The following is a 19,953-nucleotide window of genomic DNA, read 5'->3' as shown; positions in this document are numbered from 1 at the left end:
AGGTTACCCAGGTTAATGAAGTGCAGGGTCCTTGAGCATCATTATGTCTACTGTTTATAGTATTTCAGCAGCCATCAATAGAGAAGTAGGATAAAGATGACATCATTGCATTTAAGGTTGGTACATGAATTCTTATGGAATGTACTCCACTATCCTTTCCTTTTGTTTATTGCATTTCTTCCATGCTCCTAATTAATCATTTTGCTCTCTACTCTGTTATGAGTTTTTTTTTGTGTTTTATTTCCCATTATTTACATTTTCTCTTTCCTTTATTAAAAAATATTTAGAAAGATTGATGCTAATCCAAATGTTTTGTTCTCCAATAGTTAAAAAAACAAAACCAAAAAATATGATTCCAAAACAATCTTTTGAATATCACAAACACTGGAAACAAACTAGATAGAAAAAAAAAAGATATCCTGATAATTATGATTAATACTATAATTTCTTAAGACTGAAAACCTAAATATTATTTTAACGTTTTATAACATAGACTACTTCTGGCTAGAAATGGGGATAGTTTCCTCATTGATTATTATAATTATTTTTAATATGCATTGTCAAATACCTGGAATAATGAAGGCACTGTGTACAAATCATGTGATAAACAACACAAATATAATTCTAAGCATTTGATCTTAAGAAAATAATATATAGTAAATGTTAATTGAAATTCATATTATTATATAGTACCTAGAAACATAAAAATGAAAATATTGACAAAAAAAGAAACACAATATATTGCTACTTCTAAAATAGGAACTGTTTGGAGTGGACTAGGTTGTGTGTCCTTACTGGGGGAGGTTTGTTACTGGAGACAAGCTTTGTGTCTCCGCTTGTGCACCCTGCTTTCTACTTGGTAAAGTTGTGAGTCTTCAACTGTTTCTGTTGTCATGTCTTTGCTGTGCCATTATAGACCCCAATACTCTAGATCTGCAAACCTGATTAAATGTTTTCCTTGATAAATTACTTTAGTGATGTTTTATTATAGCAATGGAAAAATAACTAAGGCAACTCTGAGAGTCAAAGAAAAGTGCACAGCTTCAAATAATTCTTTGTTTCTTGTTGGTAGGAAAATTTAGACCAAAATGAAAAAATATATTCATGAGCTATAGGATTTTCAATTCAGCTCCCAGCCTATGGCAAGTAATTAACACCTTTCATTTTAGAAATACAAAAAAATACATGCAATTAACAACTGCTGAGAAAGGGAGAACTAGTCTTCCAGAAGAGTAATCCCCCTGATTATCTAACATCAAATGAATTGCCCTGAAAACACACACAAAGATACAGATACAATAATATAGATATTGAAAAAGAGACCACAATTTGAGAGTGAGTGTGGGTTGGAATAGAATTAGAGTGATTGAGGAGAGGTAGAAGGAGAAAAGTTATCTACCTATCATCTATCTATGTATCTATAAATATGGACATATTATTTTAAAATACTATTTTGAGATCACTGTATAATAATGCCATTTCATGTTTCTCTTGTTTGTGCCAGAACTCCCCTATATGCTCCTCCTGTTCTCTTACAAATTGATGGCCTCCTATTTATTAATTGTTACACACACACACACACAAGTAAGTGCATAAATCCAAACATGCACAACCTTTTCAATGTTACTTGTATGGTTTTTAATTAAAAGTCACAATTGAAAAAATATAAATACCTTCACTGTCATTAATCCTCCTTATCCTATTCAATCCTTTGTTTAGAACATAAAGGAGCTGAATATCATGCTACTGAAGACTCTACTGAAAAAAAAAACAATATGGGATTAAACTGGAAAATAAAATCTCATTGATTTTCTCAGAATGAGAAGTGATAGTTTCAACCTAACTTAACTTCTACCAAGTCAAATGGTACAATAGAAACTAATCCTGTCAGACCCTATTGAAAACTGACAGACAAATCTGTCAGTCAAATGTCATAATTCAATCTGTTTATAGATGAACAGACTGAAGGTCAGGAAGCTTCTCCAGCTTCATTTTGTTGCTGTGCCAGAACACATTGAGCACAAGCAATTTTTAGAAAAATTGTTTGCTCCAGCTTACTGATGGGAGATGTCATTCTGTAAATATAGTTCTCTTATTGGTTAAAGAATAAAGCACTGTTGGCCAATAGGAAAGCAAGATAGGAGATAAGGAAGAGAGAAGAATCAACATAGAGAGACTTGAGGGAACAGAGGTCGGGGCCCTCTTTCCTGTAAGATGAGACCACGTGGAAACACTTAGATGAATAGAAATGGGTTGATATTTAAGACAGAGCTAGCCAATAAGAAACTAGTAACTGGCCAACAGCATTATGTCTAATATAGTGTCACTGTGTTTAATTGGGGCTGGCGCAGCTGTGGGTCCAGGCTACAGGGAAAAACCCTCTCATAACAGCTTACAATTCCAGTTCACAGACCACTGTGTTGAGGAAGTTGAGGCAGGAACTTAAACTGAGAACAGACACAGGCAAATGCATCCATGTTATTGACTTTCTTCTTCCTCTCAGTAAACTTTATTCATACTTATATAGGTCACAGGCCAGCATAGGGAATGGGCCACACAAGGGCTGGGTAAAATGACAGTCAAGACAACCTCCAAAAGATATGTCTGGATTGAAATATATATATATTCTCAATTGAGAATCTTTCTTTTCTACAAGTGAACACACATTGCAAAAATTTGATTAAGTATACCATTAAGCAGCCTGCTGAATATACTAGTCTTTCAAAGTAGTTAAAAATATTAATGCTCTTATATTAAACCTCTTTGAATAGAAGTAAAAATAAAATGCTGTCTGATACATTCCAAACTGAAAATTACAGATAACAACCTGTCTTTTTCTCAAGTGATTCCCAATTTAGACAGAAACCTGAGCCTAAACTTGACTCTTCTACTCCATGTACACCAGTACATTCTGCACTTGGATGTTGTTCATAGAAATTAACTCTATTGTTCTCTGTAATGATGCCCCGTTTAATCTATGCTTCCCTCTGGTAGGCTGTGCTGCCTGTAGCTTACTCCATGTTTCAACCCATCTACCGCTCTGCAAATTATCCTCCCTAGATGCAAACTGAGTGCACCACTCCTCTGCAGAAGATTCTGTTTGATTCTTCTTAAAGCTATGTCAATCATGTTTTAAACTCCTTATGTTTTTCATATTTAGAAACCACATATTTGTCTACATTTTTCTGTCCTCACATGGCAGAATACTAGCGTCATTTAAAAATTACTGTGGCCCAGGACTTCTTTGTGATCTTTTTTCTTAATCCAGTAACCAGAACCTGTTTTCCTCTCTCAAATAGAAAGCACCGTACTGACATTTTCAGAACACTTACTATACTCCAAGCATGTCTACCATTAAATCTTGACTTTACCTAAAATGCATTAAATACAGAATAAATGTGTTCAGAATATTGATTTCTATGATGCTAGTAAATAACCTAATTTCTGGTTTAGGATATATAAATAAAGCATAAAAACAAAACCAACAATGTCTGTGGATATGAACAGATATTGACTCTAGCAAAAGAACCCTTCTATAAAGATAAAATGTGCAATTGGTAGAAAAGCTAAAGCACTTTCCACTACTCAAACCTTGATCTTGTTTAATTGTCTCTAACGCATCACAGGAGGATGAAAAAGTGTGCAATTTTTCCTTGTCTTTATGCTTGAACTCAAGTCTAATGCATGGAAGAATGGTCTGAATTAAAGTAGCTGAGTACTCTTGTGTGTCTCCACTGTTCTTCCAAATTTGCTAGAAAGCCAGATTTGAGGGGGTGAGGGTGGGAAGGAAAGTATAAAGCAAAGACTAGGAAATAGGGTATTGGGGGCGAAGTGAGAGAATCTCAGGGTGGGAAAGAGAAAATTAAAGATAATTAGCTGCTGTGATTAAAAGGAATCACTTTTTAAAAAGATGCTTTCAATCTAATTTCTACCCTGTGAAATATTGAGATATGTTTCTAGACTCAGAAGTCTGCTACAGTGCAAGATTTTGATAAATGCTTACCTTCCTATTTTATCCATGAAAATATTAAGGTAAACTCATTTAATTACCTTTAGCAAGGATATAGTAGAGGTTCTTCTGTATCCACATCTGAAGACTTAAGCTGATCCTTCCCCTTCCTGCCCACAGTGGAATACTTCAGGATCTGATGCCCATTTTCAGATTGGCAGGCCTTCGTCTTCCCACAGGGAATAGGATTCTGACTGGACGCTTATCTCAACACACCTGTCTTACACTAAATTGTCACTCTTTCTTGCTGACTTGCTAGTACACTAGTAGAGTATCTCACTCGGCATCTCCTCATTGTACAGTAAAGTCAAATCAGGAAATTACTTTTGGGAAATATATCACCTAACACACACTGCTGAAGACCAGCAAGTGTAGGACAAGGGAATAACAGAAATCACAGGCCCTTTCCAGACATGATAACGGTTCATTCTGTGTAGATCTCAGTGTAAACATGATTTTGACAAATAACCAAGAAGTCTATCACATGTCTTATTTTATCAAGGAGGTAGCCTTTCCATAATAGCTGAGGCAGATTTTTACCCATCTAATAATATACTTCTTCACATGGAGCAGAAGTTTGCAAGTGAATTTACAAAGGTGCCAAGAATTCGTTGTTTGTAATAACTATATAAAGAGTATACTAGTTCATAAATTTAAGGACCATATTTGTGACCACCTTTCAATATTTTTTGTGTTTTACTTGTCACTGTTTATTTGCTAAACCAAAGTTTATTTATTAGTTTCAGTTCCCTTGGCAGCTGTTCTAACCTGCCCTGTAGTTGCTAAGATGCTGTAGTAAGAATTGTTTTCTTTGTTTGGAATTAAATGTAAGGAACATTCAAATAGCTGTATTTGGCACCTCAGTCAAAGGTAGGTATAGAATTCTAATTACTATAGCTGATTCTCTTTCCCTTAGACTGAAATGTTTTCTTACTAACTATTCAAATTTACTTCTCCTGACCTCCATTATAGTTATCATAAATAATGCCACAAGGACAAAGTGAATAAGAAAGACACAATAACACATTTCATATGCAGAAAACCAAATAGTTCCAGAGCAATATTATTAACAGATATCCCTGAAAATTATACTATTCTCTTGAAGATAATAAAAGCACACTAGAAATGGATGATGCTTTGGACAGCATACTCTACCTAGATTTGGAGGCGTTCACATAAATGGTAAAAGTAAGGTGTACTCTAGGAAGCCTTTGGGCCAGCACTACATTGAATGAGACACGAGACGATATTTGAATATTGCTAACCAATTGGAACATTAACAGAAAACCTTTATCAGATGGCATGTCTCTCTTCATCTACAGTTCTTAAGATTATAATTCTAGCAAAGTCATTTGCTCCCATGTGATAAAATAAACTCTCTCAGCTAACTTCTAATCCATAACACTAGAAAATATCAAGGGAACAAATCATAATGTTTTCTTTGGTGTGGAGTGTATCACTAATATAATGCCAGCCAATGATGCAAACCCACGCACAAGGAGATTCCTGTAAGCATTTGTTCAATTTCCTGATTCTGTAAGTTCACAGACATGAATCAACAAAGAGTGAATTGTGAGAAAGAAAACAGAGCAGATCAGTAGTCAAAGTGACCTAGGAAATACAAAGCAAATACATAATTTAAAAAAATCTCATAGAAAAAGGGCATGATGAAAATAATAAAGGAAATGTGAAAAAATAAGTTTTCACCAGTCTACAGAGTGTGTGAATAATAATGGTATACTCATTTATAAAGGAAAAAACTGTTTTCAAAATTTCACTGCATACAAGTGATAAGTACTTTAGGAGTTAAATATCTTTACTTTGTTTAAACATCATGTTTGTAAATGGAGCAGTCAATAGTTCATGGTACTTCTCCATGAGTGCATACCAATCCTATGTTTACATAGTGTGTGGACAGATATCTTACTATATTTCTTTATTGAAAATGGTATGGTTATGAGCATATAACAGGAGCAAATAACTAAACTTTTGTTATAATGAGTGAAAGCCAAATTATGATTGTAAAGAGTTATGAATATATACTCATGAAGGAACAGTTGTACATGTTAGTTGTATGTTCATGATGCCAATGGCTCTTAATGTCAAGGACAAGGTTATGAATGTTATCTTTCTGAAGATTATAATAGGATATTTGTACGCAGTTTTACAGTCAGTAAATGGAATATATGTAATACATTAACTGAAAGGATGTTTAAAATAGTAAAACAACAGGCACCACAATCACCAACAAATATAAGAATCCTGGGCAAGGTGTCAAAGAGATTGTATGCTTACATCCCCCATACACTAATATTTTCATACATATTGTACATGAAAATGCCCTATCTCCAAAAAAAGAAAATATAATCCTATGTACACACACATACACTATATAAGTGAGGTAATGATGCATGTATAATAGAAAAAAATCCCAAGAAATAGCAAACCATCATTTAATTTCTTGGTAACAAGTATTATTTAAAACATAAATGAAATTTAATACTCCTTTTTATCTGAAAAAAATACTAACTAGTTTATCAAGCTGTCATATTGTATATTACAGGATTAAAACTTCTAATCGCTGAATTTTATTTAACTTTTCTTGAAATCAGTTTTTTATTACAATATATTCTGATCATGGTTTCTCAAGACTCTTCCCATTTTAATGCTAACCCAAATCTATACCCTTATTTTCTCTGTCTTATTAAGGTATAAGCAGACATTTAACAATAATATTATTCTAAGAAGATGCAGAAATCCTGGCTGTAGTCTGTAAGGCTGCTTTGTCCAGCTGTTTTGAATGTAGAATCACCTGGTACTCTGTTCTGCATCTTCTTAGAATCCCCCATGACAGCGCCCCTTACCAGCAGGAAGTAGTTTGGAAAGAACGACGCCAAATTCCCAAATATTATCTATAAATGTTTGTTTTCATTTAAATGGACTTGGTTATATAAATTATATATATACATATATATATGTATATATATATACATATATATATGTATATATATATGTATGTATATATATAGTAATATTATTAAAATAAAGTTAGATAAAATTAAAAAAAAGAAACCAGAATGGGACAAAAATAAACAAGTAAATAAACAGAAGAAAAGAGACAAGGGATAAGTTCAAGGGGCACATACAGGTTTAGTCCCATACACATTTGCACACACAGAAATTCCCCAAATCCTCCAAGCTGCTAACCATAATATATATGTAAAGGCCCTGCAAAGTACAAGGAAAAAAAATCCTTTAAAAGTATTCTGAAACTAAGAACCACCTAAAACACTATTGAGTTGTTGTTGTTGTTGGTGGTGGTGGTGGTGGTGGTGGTGGGGTGGTGGTCATCTACTTCTGGCTGTGTAGCTTGGCCTTGAGTCTAGTTTGTGTAGTAGGACTTATACAAGTATGAACTCACAATGGCTGTGGCAGAATGCAAAGGGTCTGCATAGACTTAGAAGTGATGGGTCTCTAGTGTTGAGAGGGAAAGTAGACAGATGCCTACATCACAAAATCTCATTAACTTTACAAAATTCATACATTATTCCTTCTGAAACACTTACAAAATTAGTTCCCTTCCATTCTTTTTCAGCATTTCAAATTAGAAATGGATACTATGATTGCTAATTCTGACTGTCAATTTACCACGATGTAGAAATACCTGTAGAATTTGTGCCTCTCTCTATGTCTTGCCAGATTAATCTACTTATGTTCAACCTCTGGAATGTGTTTCACAGATAATCTACATTATGTTAACTGAGCTAGAGGGCTGCAGTCTGATTTTAGTGGTCATCATTCCATAGACTGACTTCTCCGGCAGGTGGACTGTAGGCTGGTGATCCTTTGCTCTGTCTAAAATCCATATATGAGTGAATACATACCACATTTGCCTTTTTGTGACTGCGTTACCTCGTTCAGGATGATTTCTTCTAGTTACATCCATTTGCCTGCAATTTTCAAAACTCCATTTTTTTTCCTTTTTCTTTTCTGCTGAGTAGTACTCCATTGTGTAAATGTACCTCATTTTCTTTGTCCATTTTTTCAGGTGAGAGGTTGCATCCAGGTTCTGGCTATTCACCTGCTATGAACATAGTTGAACATATGTCTTTTTTGCATGAATGTGCATCATTTGGGTATATGCTTCCATACTTATTTCCAAAGTTGCTGTATGAGTTTGCATTTCAACAGCAGTGGAGGAGTGTTCCTCTTTCTCCACATTCTCTCCAGCATAAAATGTTCTTGGTGTTTTTGGTTTTAGTCATTTTGACAGGAGCAAGATGGTATCTCAGAGTTGTTTTGATTTGCATTTCCCTGATGGCTAAGGATGTTGAGCACTTTCTTAAGTGTCTTTCTGCCATTTTAGATTCCTCTTGAGAATTCTCTATTTAATTCTGTGCCTATCTTTTTAATTGGATTATTTGGTGTTTTGGTGACTAACTTTTGAGTTCTCTGTATATTTTGGAAATCATCCCTCTGTCAGATGTAGGGTTGGTGAATACCTTTTCCTATTCTGTGGGCTGCCATTTTCTGTTTGACTGTATCCTGTGCCTTATAGAACTTTCTGGATTTCAGAAGGTCCCATTTATTAATTGTGGACCTCAGTGTCTATGTCACTTATATATGTTCAGGATGGTGTTACCTGTACCAATTCATTCATGGGTACCTCCCACTTTCTTGTCTAAGAGGTTTACTGTGGCCACTTTCTTGTCAAATAGGTTCAGTGTGGCTAGATTTATATTTAGGTCTTTGATCTATTTGAACTTAAGTTTTGTGCATGACATAGATATGGATCTATCTTCAGTCTTCTATATGCCAGCATTCAGTTATTCCAGCATCATTTGTTGAAGATGCATTCTTTTTTCCATTGTATAATTTTTGCTTCTTTGTCAAAAATCATGTATTCATAGGTGTGTGGGTTAATATCAGAGTTTTCAATTTGATTCCATTGGTCCACCTGTCTATTTTTGTGCCAATATCAACCTGTTTTCAGGACTATTGGTCTAATGTAGAGCTTGAAGTCAGGGATGGTGAGTCAGGGATGGTGATGCCTGCAGAAGTTCTTTTATTGTACCGGGTTGTTTTGGCTATCCTGAATCTTTTCTTTTTCCATAAAGGATTGTCATTTAAACATCTTGAAGAACTGTATTGGGATGTTAATGAGGATTGCATTGAATCTGTAGATTGCTTTTAGCAAGATTGTCATTTTTACTGTGTTGATCTTACCTATCCAAGAGCAAGGGCACACTTTCCATTTCCTGGTATTTTCTCTAATTTCTTTCTTTAAAGTCTCAAAATTCTTGTTATATATGTATTTCACTTGTTTTGTTAGTATTACTCCAAGATGTTTTATGTTGTTTGTGGCTATTGTAAAGGTTGAAGTTTCTCTGGTTTTTTTTTCTCAGCCCATTTATCATCTGTATATAGGAGGGCTACTGCTTTTTTTGCTTTTACATGTATCCTACCAACTTTTCTGAAGGTGTTTATCAGTTGTAGAAGTTCCCTGGTAGAGTTTTTGAGGTCACTTACGTAAACTCTCATATCATCTGCAAATAGTGGATGTTTGACTTCTTCTTTTCTGATCTGTATTCACTTGATCTTTTGTTGCCTTATTGGTTTAGTAAGAACTTCAAGCGATATGGAGAGAGTAGACTGTAAGGAGTAAGGTTTTTTCCTCCACCTGCCGCGGGTCTTGTCCTGCTGCCACAACAGCCCCAATTAACACACAGAGATTCTGTATTTGATATAAAGCTGTTGGCCAGTTACTTGTTTCTTATCGGTTAGCTCTGTCTTAAGTATTAACCCATTTCTGTTAATCTAATATTTCCAAGTGCTCTTACTGGACAGCCCACTGGCATCCTGCTCTCTCCAGACTCTCCATCTTGAATCCTCCTTACTCCTTCCTCTTTCCTTCTCATCTCCTAGTCCCACCTATCTAGCTTTCCAATTGGCCAATAGTGCTTTATTCATTAACCAGTATGAGAAACATATTTACAGAATGATATCTCCCATCATCTCCACTTTTCTGTCTAAAATAAAAAGAAGGGTTTTAACCTTAACATAGCAAAATATATCACACAACAGTTATCAAGTAAGAATCACAGTTAACAATATTTAGTCCATTAACATTTAGCAAGTTTTGAAGAAAATATTCCATCATCTATCCTATCTTTGTGTGTCTAAAGTCTAAGTAACTTATTTTTAATCCTAACTAAGGAAAACTATAACCATAACTATCTGTCTTCAACTCCATCAAGGACCACAGAAGGATAATATATAAACTCTAGAAATGACAGAAACAACTCACTGCCTGGGCGCCATATGTAAGGAGTATGGTTTTTCCGTCCGCCATTGGTCTTGTCCTGCCGCCATGCCAGGCCCAATTAATGCACAGAGACTCTGTATTCGATATAATGCTGTTGTCCAGTTTTTTATCGGCTATCTCTGTCCTAAGTATTAACCCATTTCTATTAATCTCCATGTGGTCTTATCTTACCAGAGAGAAAGCATGCCGGCATTCTGTTCTCTCCATCTTCTAATCATGGCTACTCCTTACTACTTCCTCTTTCCTCCTTCTCCTAGTCCCTCCTATCTTGCTTTCCTATTGGCCAACAGTGCTTTATTCATTAACCATTATGAGAAACATATTTATAGGATGACATCTCCCATCAGTGGACAGCCTTGCGTTGTTCCTGATTTTAGAGGAATCAAGTTGAGTTTCTCTCCATGTATTTGATGTTTGCTGTTGGTATGCTGTATGTTGCTTTTATTATGTTTAGATATATTCCTGTTATCCCTGATCTCTCCAAAATCTTTCTATCAGGAAGGGGTTTTAGCTTTTGTCAAAGGTGTTTTCAGCATCTTGTGAGTGATCTTGTCTTTTTCTTTTTCAGTTTGCTTATATGGTAGATCAAACTGTGTTGGACCACTGTTTCATTATACAGAATTTGGTAGGCAGAGATAGATTCATGTTATTCCAAAATGTAGGTTATGCCATTTTTAGTTTTAGACATGTGTTTTACTTCCTCTTGTATAGCTTTTAGGCATCATTGATAAACTGTAACAGAACAGTTATCCTTTACAATCATTTTTCTCAAGTTTAATCACCACTGATAAACAGTTATCTTTTATAACTATTTTTACTCATTAACCACATAACACACTTTTTAAGAATCTAGATGCATGTGGCAGTCTCTTCTTAGACTTAGATTTTGTGGTTAGACCAAAACAAAATCTTCAAGCCAACATGAAGATATTGCTATGGCCCAAGCAGTGTATTATTAACTCTTAATGGTCAGAGCGCCCATGAAAATTCTCAGGCCAAAGCTGGTGAGGGGATTATTCAGTTCATGGCATGGTACAATGTTTGTAATTTATATATTTATAGAATTATTTATATGTCTAATTCTGGCATTCTTTTCTTCTCTGGTCATATTAGACATCACAATGCCTCTGAATGAACTAAATTTTCTAAGAAGCAGGGCTCCTGACATGTCAGTCTTTTATCATCTTTCTACATCATTCTTTGCCCATCAATGTAGTCACTGTGTGGGCAGATGTAACTTCATCCAATCTAACTTTGTTTCTGTATATGTCATGTAATTGCCCAAGTATAGTGGGTGGGAAGAGGCTTGTGATCTGCCCTACAGCCAACTCTTCTAGCCCATCAAATATCACTGACCTTTTACAATTTGCTTTGTTTTGAATATCATGTTCCTGAGTAAGCACAGGGACAGATGTTTCAAGAATATCTTATAGGTTCATGAAAGATACTTTTTACTTCTTTATGCATGTCACAACCTTCAAGGAAAACTGAAGTCCTTCAAGTATTTAAGGATATCTCTCTAAAAGTAGGAGGGTAGTATGTTAAAAACTTTCTTAGGGAAGTTTAGAAGTAGTATTCCTGGAAGAAACATAAGTGATTTATAAGAAATTTCCCATAAATCCAGGATCCCCAAACTGCACAAGTATTAAATGTCCCCCAAGTATAGAACAAGTAGAGTTCAAAATAAAAGCTGTCAAAATGGCTAAGCTTTGCTGTTATCTTCATCAAGCAGCTGTGCTGGCTTTATGACTTTTCCCATTCCCATCAGATATGGCTGTGGCATGGCCCTTTTTAGGTCACATATCCTGTGACAATAATGAGACAAGTAACAGAAACGCACACTTCATATATCTAATTTAAGATTGTACCACCGACAAGTACAGCATACTTCCCTACACACTGCATATTTTGGGGAAGATTCTACAACTATTTTTTGCATTAGATTTCTTTATTGCTTATACTCAGGGAACTATACCTTACAAATAATTTTTACAGATTTTTTTAAAAGTATTTGCTGCAACTGACAAATTTGTTGAAATTTGAAGTATTCAGATGATTCTGGTTTAATGTCCATCCTTAACAGTAGACCCTATGAAGACTATTGAATATCTATTCAAGAGCCTTGTTGGCATGGTTTATTATACACACACACACACACACACACACACACACACACACACACACACATACACACACACATACACACACATACACATACACACACACATACACACACACATACACACACACACACATACACACACACATACACACACACACACACATGTGAATTTATTCCAGGAAAATAAGGTCTTTCCATATGCTTTGAGTTCATCAAATTAGTACTTCATACGGGTCATAAAAATGCCCTCCCATTTTCTACATTTAGAGTGCTTCATGGATGTGAAAAGAGCTGGGTTACCTAAAGGCTCCCATACATTACTTAGGTAGGTAGGATTTCTTTCCAGTGTGGATTCCTTCATGATTTCTAGGGAATCTGAGGCCACTGTAGGCCTTTGCACATCACTTAAATACAGAGGGCACAAACGTTTTACTTTAGTCTGAGTTCACCCATATACTCAAATGTAACCAAAAGAAACAAAGCCACTCCACATTCTGTGCCCACAAAGACTTTGGTAATTTCTGTTCTGTATGAGAAGGAAGTAGGAATCATTGAAGGCTGTATCTTCGAGGTGGACTCACTATTGATGGGAAATAAAACTGAAGAATTCCCTCAGTTATAGGCTTCTGTGCACTGTGCAATTTTAATACCTTCTGGATGAACTGTGAACACAGCAGCCTCTCCTCTATTGCTTAGATACATAGCGTTCTTGTCCCCTGTGAGTTTCATCGTGTCTTTGAATAGAAGACTTTCAAACATTGCTTTCATCCACAGAGTTTTTTTCCACTGTGAGTTCTCCCGTGTGTTTGAACATAACTGCATCCCCCGAAGGCTTTCCAACACTGCTTATATTCATGACGTTTGTCTTCAGTGTGAGTTTTTTGATGCCTCTGAACCATGAGAGATAACCAAACATTTTGACATAGCTTGTGTTTGTGTGACTTATCTCCATAATCCTGACTCCCACGTGCTTATGCCATATGTAAGCAGCGAGGGATACCTTGGGATGAGACACAAATATGGGTTTGTTCATCCACTCATCTTTCATCTGCTTACAATCCGGGAAGAATTTCAGTGCTGACAAGAGGCTCTTGAGTCAAGGTGAAGCTTTCTGCTGGCTGCCTTCTTTATAGTCACAGTTATTCAACCCCCAGGTACAGATTTACACTAGATTGCTGATGGCTTTTAACAGGGGTCTGCTTGTTCTGGTTTGAATGCAGTGACCAAGTTCCTGAATATTTCACACATCACCCCTCTGGAGAGCTTATTTGGAGGAGGATGGTTACTCCTCCAAGGGTAACATTCAGAGCCACAATCCCACAAATTCTACTTCCTGCTTCTCGTGCATCCGTTGTCTGTTTGTGCCTTTGAGGTCTTTGGAGGTGACCACTTAGCATACGAGACAGAAATACCTGGGACCACTCCAGGAGCTAAGACAAGGAGATATAATTATATACATATACACATACACACATATATAGACAACAATGCCAGTCATTTTGTTGTAATGAGTTTATAATTAAATTTAGAAGTATGTGTGTGTGTGTGTGTGTGTGTGTGTGTGTGTGTGTGTATGTGTGTGTATGTGTGTGTGTGTGTGTGTGTGTGTATTCGTCATGGTGTACATGTGCAGGGCAGGACAGCTTGTGGGCAATGGAGTTGGTTCTCTTCTTCCATAATGTTTTCTGGGAACCTAATTCAGACTGCCAGGCTTGGCAGCAAATCCCTTCTACATACTGAGTCATCTCATTGTTAGAAAAGTGAGTTATTGCAGGATATTTGATCATACTGTGAAACTAGAGACTGTGTTGACAAAATCAAGTCTGGATATGGAGGCAGAGCCATAAACTAGTTGGCAGGAATTAGCCATAGAGTGTATGGAGGAGTCAGTAAGATGGATAGATAGATGCACAGAAAGAAGTAGGGTGGGACTTGGCTTCTCAAGGCCTTTTTGGTTTGGGGCTGCTGAAGAGATGCTTTCTAGATGGGTCTCCACCAAACAGGGGTGGGGGGCATCTGCTTGCTTGTCATCCTCCCTGAGCTAGCTGGTTTTCACCACAACATCTGACTTCTGAGTCTTTCTTGGTAAATAGAACAACTATGACTGTGTTGAAAACTTCATTTGGTGGCAGCAGTGGAGTGGTACCAGATGAACTGGGAAACCCTGTCAGGCCAGTTGACCACAGAAGGTGATTCAAATATCAGTGGATTCAGGTATAGAGTTTGTAAGTCGACTAAATTAACACAAAAATAAACTTAAAAATCATTTCAAATGACATTTTATCCTTCAATTAAGTAATACACTTAGTTGAGTATCTTGCTTAATGTAGAGAATAAAATACAGATATTTACGTCATATACATTTCCATAGGAATGTATTTTCTCTTTATTAAAGGATGTTGGTATTCCATTTGTATAGAAGACAGACTTTTAGAAATTTGATAAAGTACAAAGATGGATGAATTATGCTGTTTGTTTCAAATAACATAGTCAAATAATTGGGAGAGGTTCATGGTAGCAAATATTGATTGTCAGAGTGTCTGAATCTAGAAGAACATAAAAGATAAATGTATGGCGATGTCTGTGGGGGATATTATAGACTGTGTGAACTGAAGTGATTAGACAGATATTAAATGTCACTGACTCTATTTTATAGTCTATGTCCTCAGGCTAAATAAAATGGACATACAAAATAAAACTGGTATTTTTTGAATTCTCTTCTCATTGGCTGAAGAAGCAATATAGACAGACTCCTCAAGCCTCTTCCTGATACCATGACGGTCTGCCATAATTGACTGTACCATCACACCATGAGGAAAATAAACCCTTCTTTTCCTTATCCGGAAATTTTTTTCAGGGAATAGGAAAAGTTAACTGATAATTTGCTGAAGGAAAAATAAAGTTAATAAAAGCTAAACATTTGTTCTTTTTTTTTTTTGAGGGTCAGAAAGCAAATTTATTACAAGCATGGTATGATTTTAAAAGCCAGAATATGGAGTAGTATGCTGCAAATTTTCAAACACTCTCTCCTAGATATGGTCACATTAACAAGATTAGGAAAATGGCAATATCAGTACACATGCTAAAATAAAAATGAGAAAATTTGCTGTAGTCTAAACCTAAGCTAAGAACTACAACCAACTAATCTAATGCCTAGTAGGGGAATTCTGAACAAAAACAAAACAAAACACACACACACATACAAAAAAAAAAAAAAAAAAAAAAAAAAAAAAAAAAAACCAGGAAAACAGGAATACAAAAAAGGAAAATAGAATTGAAAATCAAACAGACAACCAAAATTTGTAAAACCTCTATTCTTTTGATTGAATCTCTTTAAATTACAGATTTGCCAATCTCAAAATACACCCAGCTGACTAAACGATAATAGTCCAACTTGTAGTTTAATAAGCATCCCTCTTCATATTATCCCGGACACTTGGAATGCTAAGTCAGAAATGTGGTTACCAACATAGAATTGGATTTTTCCATAGCACTATATTTTCAAAGACAATGGAGCTTCAACCACTATTTGACCTTAGTTGTGTAGTAAGGCACACCATAAAGAATAATACTTTGAACTTCATAAATTCTCAGTGATGTTCTTTTGTCAGTGCCTGTCTTCTTAAAATATTGAAAGATCAGTTGCTTTCCTCTGAGCAGGGCAAAAATGAAGAAAAAGGAAGTGAACTTGGAAAGATGGCTTTGAACATAGAGACACAAAAGAAACCTCCCAAATAATGATTAGGAACATTTCACATTATGGAAATTACATATTAGGGGGAAATAGCATTTAGAGAAGAAGGCAGAGAATAAAGATACTTACAAATGATAACACAATAGAATCAAGAATCCTTATGCAAGTCAGACTTGCTAATTACCAACCCCAAGAGTTGACTCTCATTGCATAGGGACCTACCAAAGTCATCTGATATACTAATGACCAGAAGCAGACCGTATATTTACATCCTCTGTGTTGAATAATGGTGCTAATAATGCTAGATTAACCTATTTGCATTAGAGTAGTTTAAAGAGAAGGGTTATTTTTAAAGTGAACACATGTGCTCGTGTATGCTCATGTGTGATCACACACGAGCACACACACACACACACACACACACACACACAGTGCAATTTGGACTTAATAATTTTTTGGCACTGACCAATAAACATAAGATGTCTTAGATCCATTGTAAGCTTTTCTTCCAAAGGCCAACCAGCTCCCCAGCCTGTGTTTATTTGATCTGTAATTAAGCCAGAATACCCTGGATTGTCCTCAGGGCCAGTAGTTCACCTGGTGCATCAATGAACGATTGAGGGACACAGTTTGGGGGATATAGCTCAATGATAGAATAACTATTTGGCATGTATAATGCCCTACCTTCAAATCTTAGCATGTAAAAATAATATCGATATAATAAAATTTAAATAAAATAAAGCAGAGGAACAAGAGTCAGACAAGCATGATATGCTTGAGAGTGTCTCAGTCTATCTTAGAATGATGCTCTACTTCAAGATGTGGGCATCTTCTTAAAACCTATAACCAAGAAAAGACTGACAATGGGCTGGTTGGTTCTAGGGCTCCCAAGGAACTTTTTTGTGAGACAAAGTAAAGTTTTAGAATCATGTGTTCTTTTAGTATCACCCTTAGCATTCAGTATTCACCTTTTGACAAATTTTGATAAAAATTTGAGAATTGGGCACCTATCTGAATTATAAGATCACAAGAAGTTCTAAGGAATTTTTTAAAATTATAATGAAAGTTAGTTTTGGCAAAGTATCACCAGCAAACTAGCTGAATTTTGTGAAAATTGCCCCCTCCCAGTTTAAGAAAATTAGAGTTGGGGAAACAATAACCAACCAAAAAACAAAAAAACGGTTTATTTCTTTTCTTGAGAATCTTTGAATAACATTTAAAATTTTTTAGATATATATTAAGATAGTCTTTATCTAAAAATTCACATATAATTAGTATAATATTAATACTAAATAATACTAATATTCAAATGTGATGAAAATAAGTTAATCTACCTTTGAAAGTGTCAAAATTTATTAGTTATCTAAGTAGATGCCAGGTAGGAAATGTCATCCCATTTATATCCCTTTTATCAGTACTCTGATAAATTATTGGTATTACTATTTCTGTCCTATAAGTAAAGACAGGGGAGATACCTCATCAATTTCCCATAGTTTAAATGTCTGTAAGTACTTGATATGCAGAACTCATTAGAAATCCCATCCTGGAACAACCATTTGCTTTTAGTGTTTTGAAATGTTGGGTGGATAGACTACAGCTGACAGCTTAGTACTTCCTCCCAAGACTTCTTTTTAACTTAACTGTGAATTTTATAGATTGGGTCAAAGCTTTCTAATCTTGGGATATTACTGCCAAAAGCATCCTAATAAACCAAAAGTGGAAAAGAAATTTTGCTTAAGGGTAAAAATTTATCTTTATGCTGAAGATAATCATTTAATCATATCCAGCCAACGCTGAGTTCCTTTACATCATAGACAAGATTCTTCAACCAATACAAAATGACTTTCTAAGTCTCTTTGTACTAGAATTTTCACATCATTTTTAAGTATGTGCAAATCATTGTTTATTAGGTTAATTGCTCTTAAGTGTTTGGGGTAGCATATCTCATGACACAGTTAAGCCTTGTTAATTATTTTTCAGTTTTCATAACTAGAGTGAAAATACTCCTGTTTTATATTGTATACAATTAGTATAAACCATGTACTTTAAAACAGTGTGAAATTTTTCATTTTTTCAGCAAACTTGTCACTATTTAACTGGGACATAGATATTGTAGATGTCATCAGCCTAAACAGAGGGACACATATGCCATTCTCCTGAGGCCACGGGTATTATTAGACTTTCAAGAATCTACTGTTGTTGAGATCAATTTCCAATCTGGCAGTAGTGTCAGATGTTTCTCATATTAGTATAGTATCCAGTGAATGGATTCCAGTACTTTCTGTATCTCAAATTATTTGAACCTCCTCACTCACTGTGATAGGCAGAAATACCAAGGTACAATAAGAACAAGCCATTTCATAGAATCTGTACCACTAATGACCAGTCAAAGTGATCATATCTTGTTACGCTGGCAGAAGCTCCCAAACTGCCTCCCAGCAATAAATAAAAGCCAGTGAAATAGGCCATATTAATTTTACTTATGGGAGTTTAGTCCTTTTGCTCTCTGGGCATCCCTTCATCCCTAAATTTGAAAAGACAATGATACTTAGTGGACTAAGAGTCAATATATGTGTGAGCAACTTGCAAGCAGTTAAGGCATACAAACACTACTTAATTTGAAAGGGGAAAAAAATCCCATGAATAGCATCTCTCAAGACACAAGCTAGAAACTTAAACCCAGACAAACAGAAGGAGATGTGTTTCTATTCACTGACCTATGTAACTCTACAGAGCTGAACTGAAGACTTTAAAATTAGGCACAACTGCATGGCAGCATGCACTGCCATGACAATTGCTGAATGTGGTGATACCCATCCACAAGCTCACCTACATGCAGTAGAAATTGAGAAATTGGAGAGGCAATGAGTTTCTGGATGTAGTAGGACAAATGTAATTAACTGAATATTAAGTCTTCCTCCCCACAGGACAATGAAAATTGGCCTTTAACAAAATAGCATAATTCAGTCAATAATCACACTGAAGTGGCAAGTCTCATTCAAAATGAAGGCTGCCAGGAGATTCACTCGAGAGCTCAGGCTCCTGATCACTGTGCTGGCTCCACTAGGTAGCGAATTACTCAGTAATATATTTTATCCGTAACTCCTAAATTTTCTAAACTTAGGACTTACAGGTTGTGAAGGTCCTAGGAGGCCATCAACCTTGCAATGAAATATGACCTTATAACAAATTACAAGTCTTTCAAGGTTAAGGGAAAATCTGTTCCCCATGCTCAGTGGCTTCCAGCTGTATTTTTAATCAAAGACAAAATTAAAACAGCAAATATTTCTTGAAGAAAGTGTTAGGTCTTTTAATCACTGGAAACTCTAATTTTAATACTCAGTTAATTAGTAGCTGGCACATCAAATGGTATATGATGCCAGATCTGGTACAAAACAGAACATTAAAAAATTAACTTGTGAGTATGTAGGGAAGATTTTTCAATAAACATGATCAGTGAGACTCTAGATTGCACTGTGGTTCAAAATATGTCTGAATTTTATCAGGTTTCCACACACGATTGTATCAACTCTATAACATGTGTAGTCATTAATGGCTGTTGCTAGTGATCCATCGTTAAAAACCTTGAAACTGCAATTAAACCAAGGGAAAAATGATGGGAAGTTCGATATTTAATTATTGACCCAGTATGTGTTGAATTCAAGGTCCACAGATAAAATATATTTTGCATAATTTTTAGAACTTTGTATCCTTGGTTTTTTCATATACATGGTTTGATTTTTCAGAATTCAGAATATTAAAAAGGAGTCCAGGAGACACTAATTGGGTGGTATGTTTGGTTA

Source organism: Phodopus roborovskii, unplaced genomic scaffold (genome assembly GCF_943737965.1).
Source record: "Phodopus roborovskii unplaced genomic scaffold, PHOROB, whole genome shotgun sequence".
Lineage (NCBI taxonomy): Eukaryota > Metazoa > Chordata > Mammalia > Rodentia > Cricetidae > Phodopus > Phodopus roborovskii.
The sequence above is the reverse complement of the archived record's forward strand: the minus strand, read 5'-3'. Positions refer to the sequence as shown.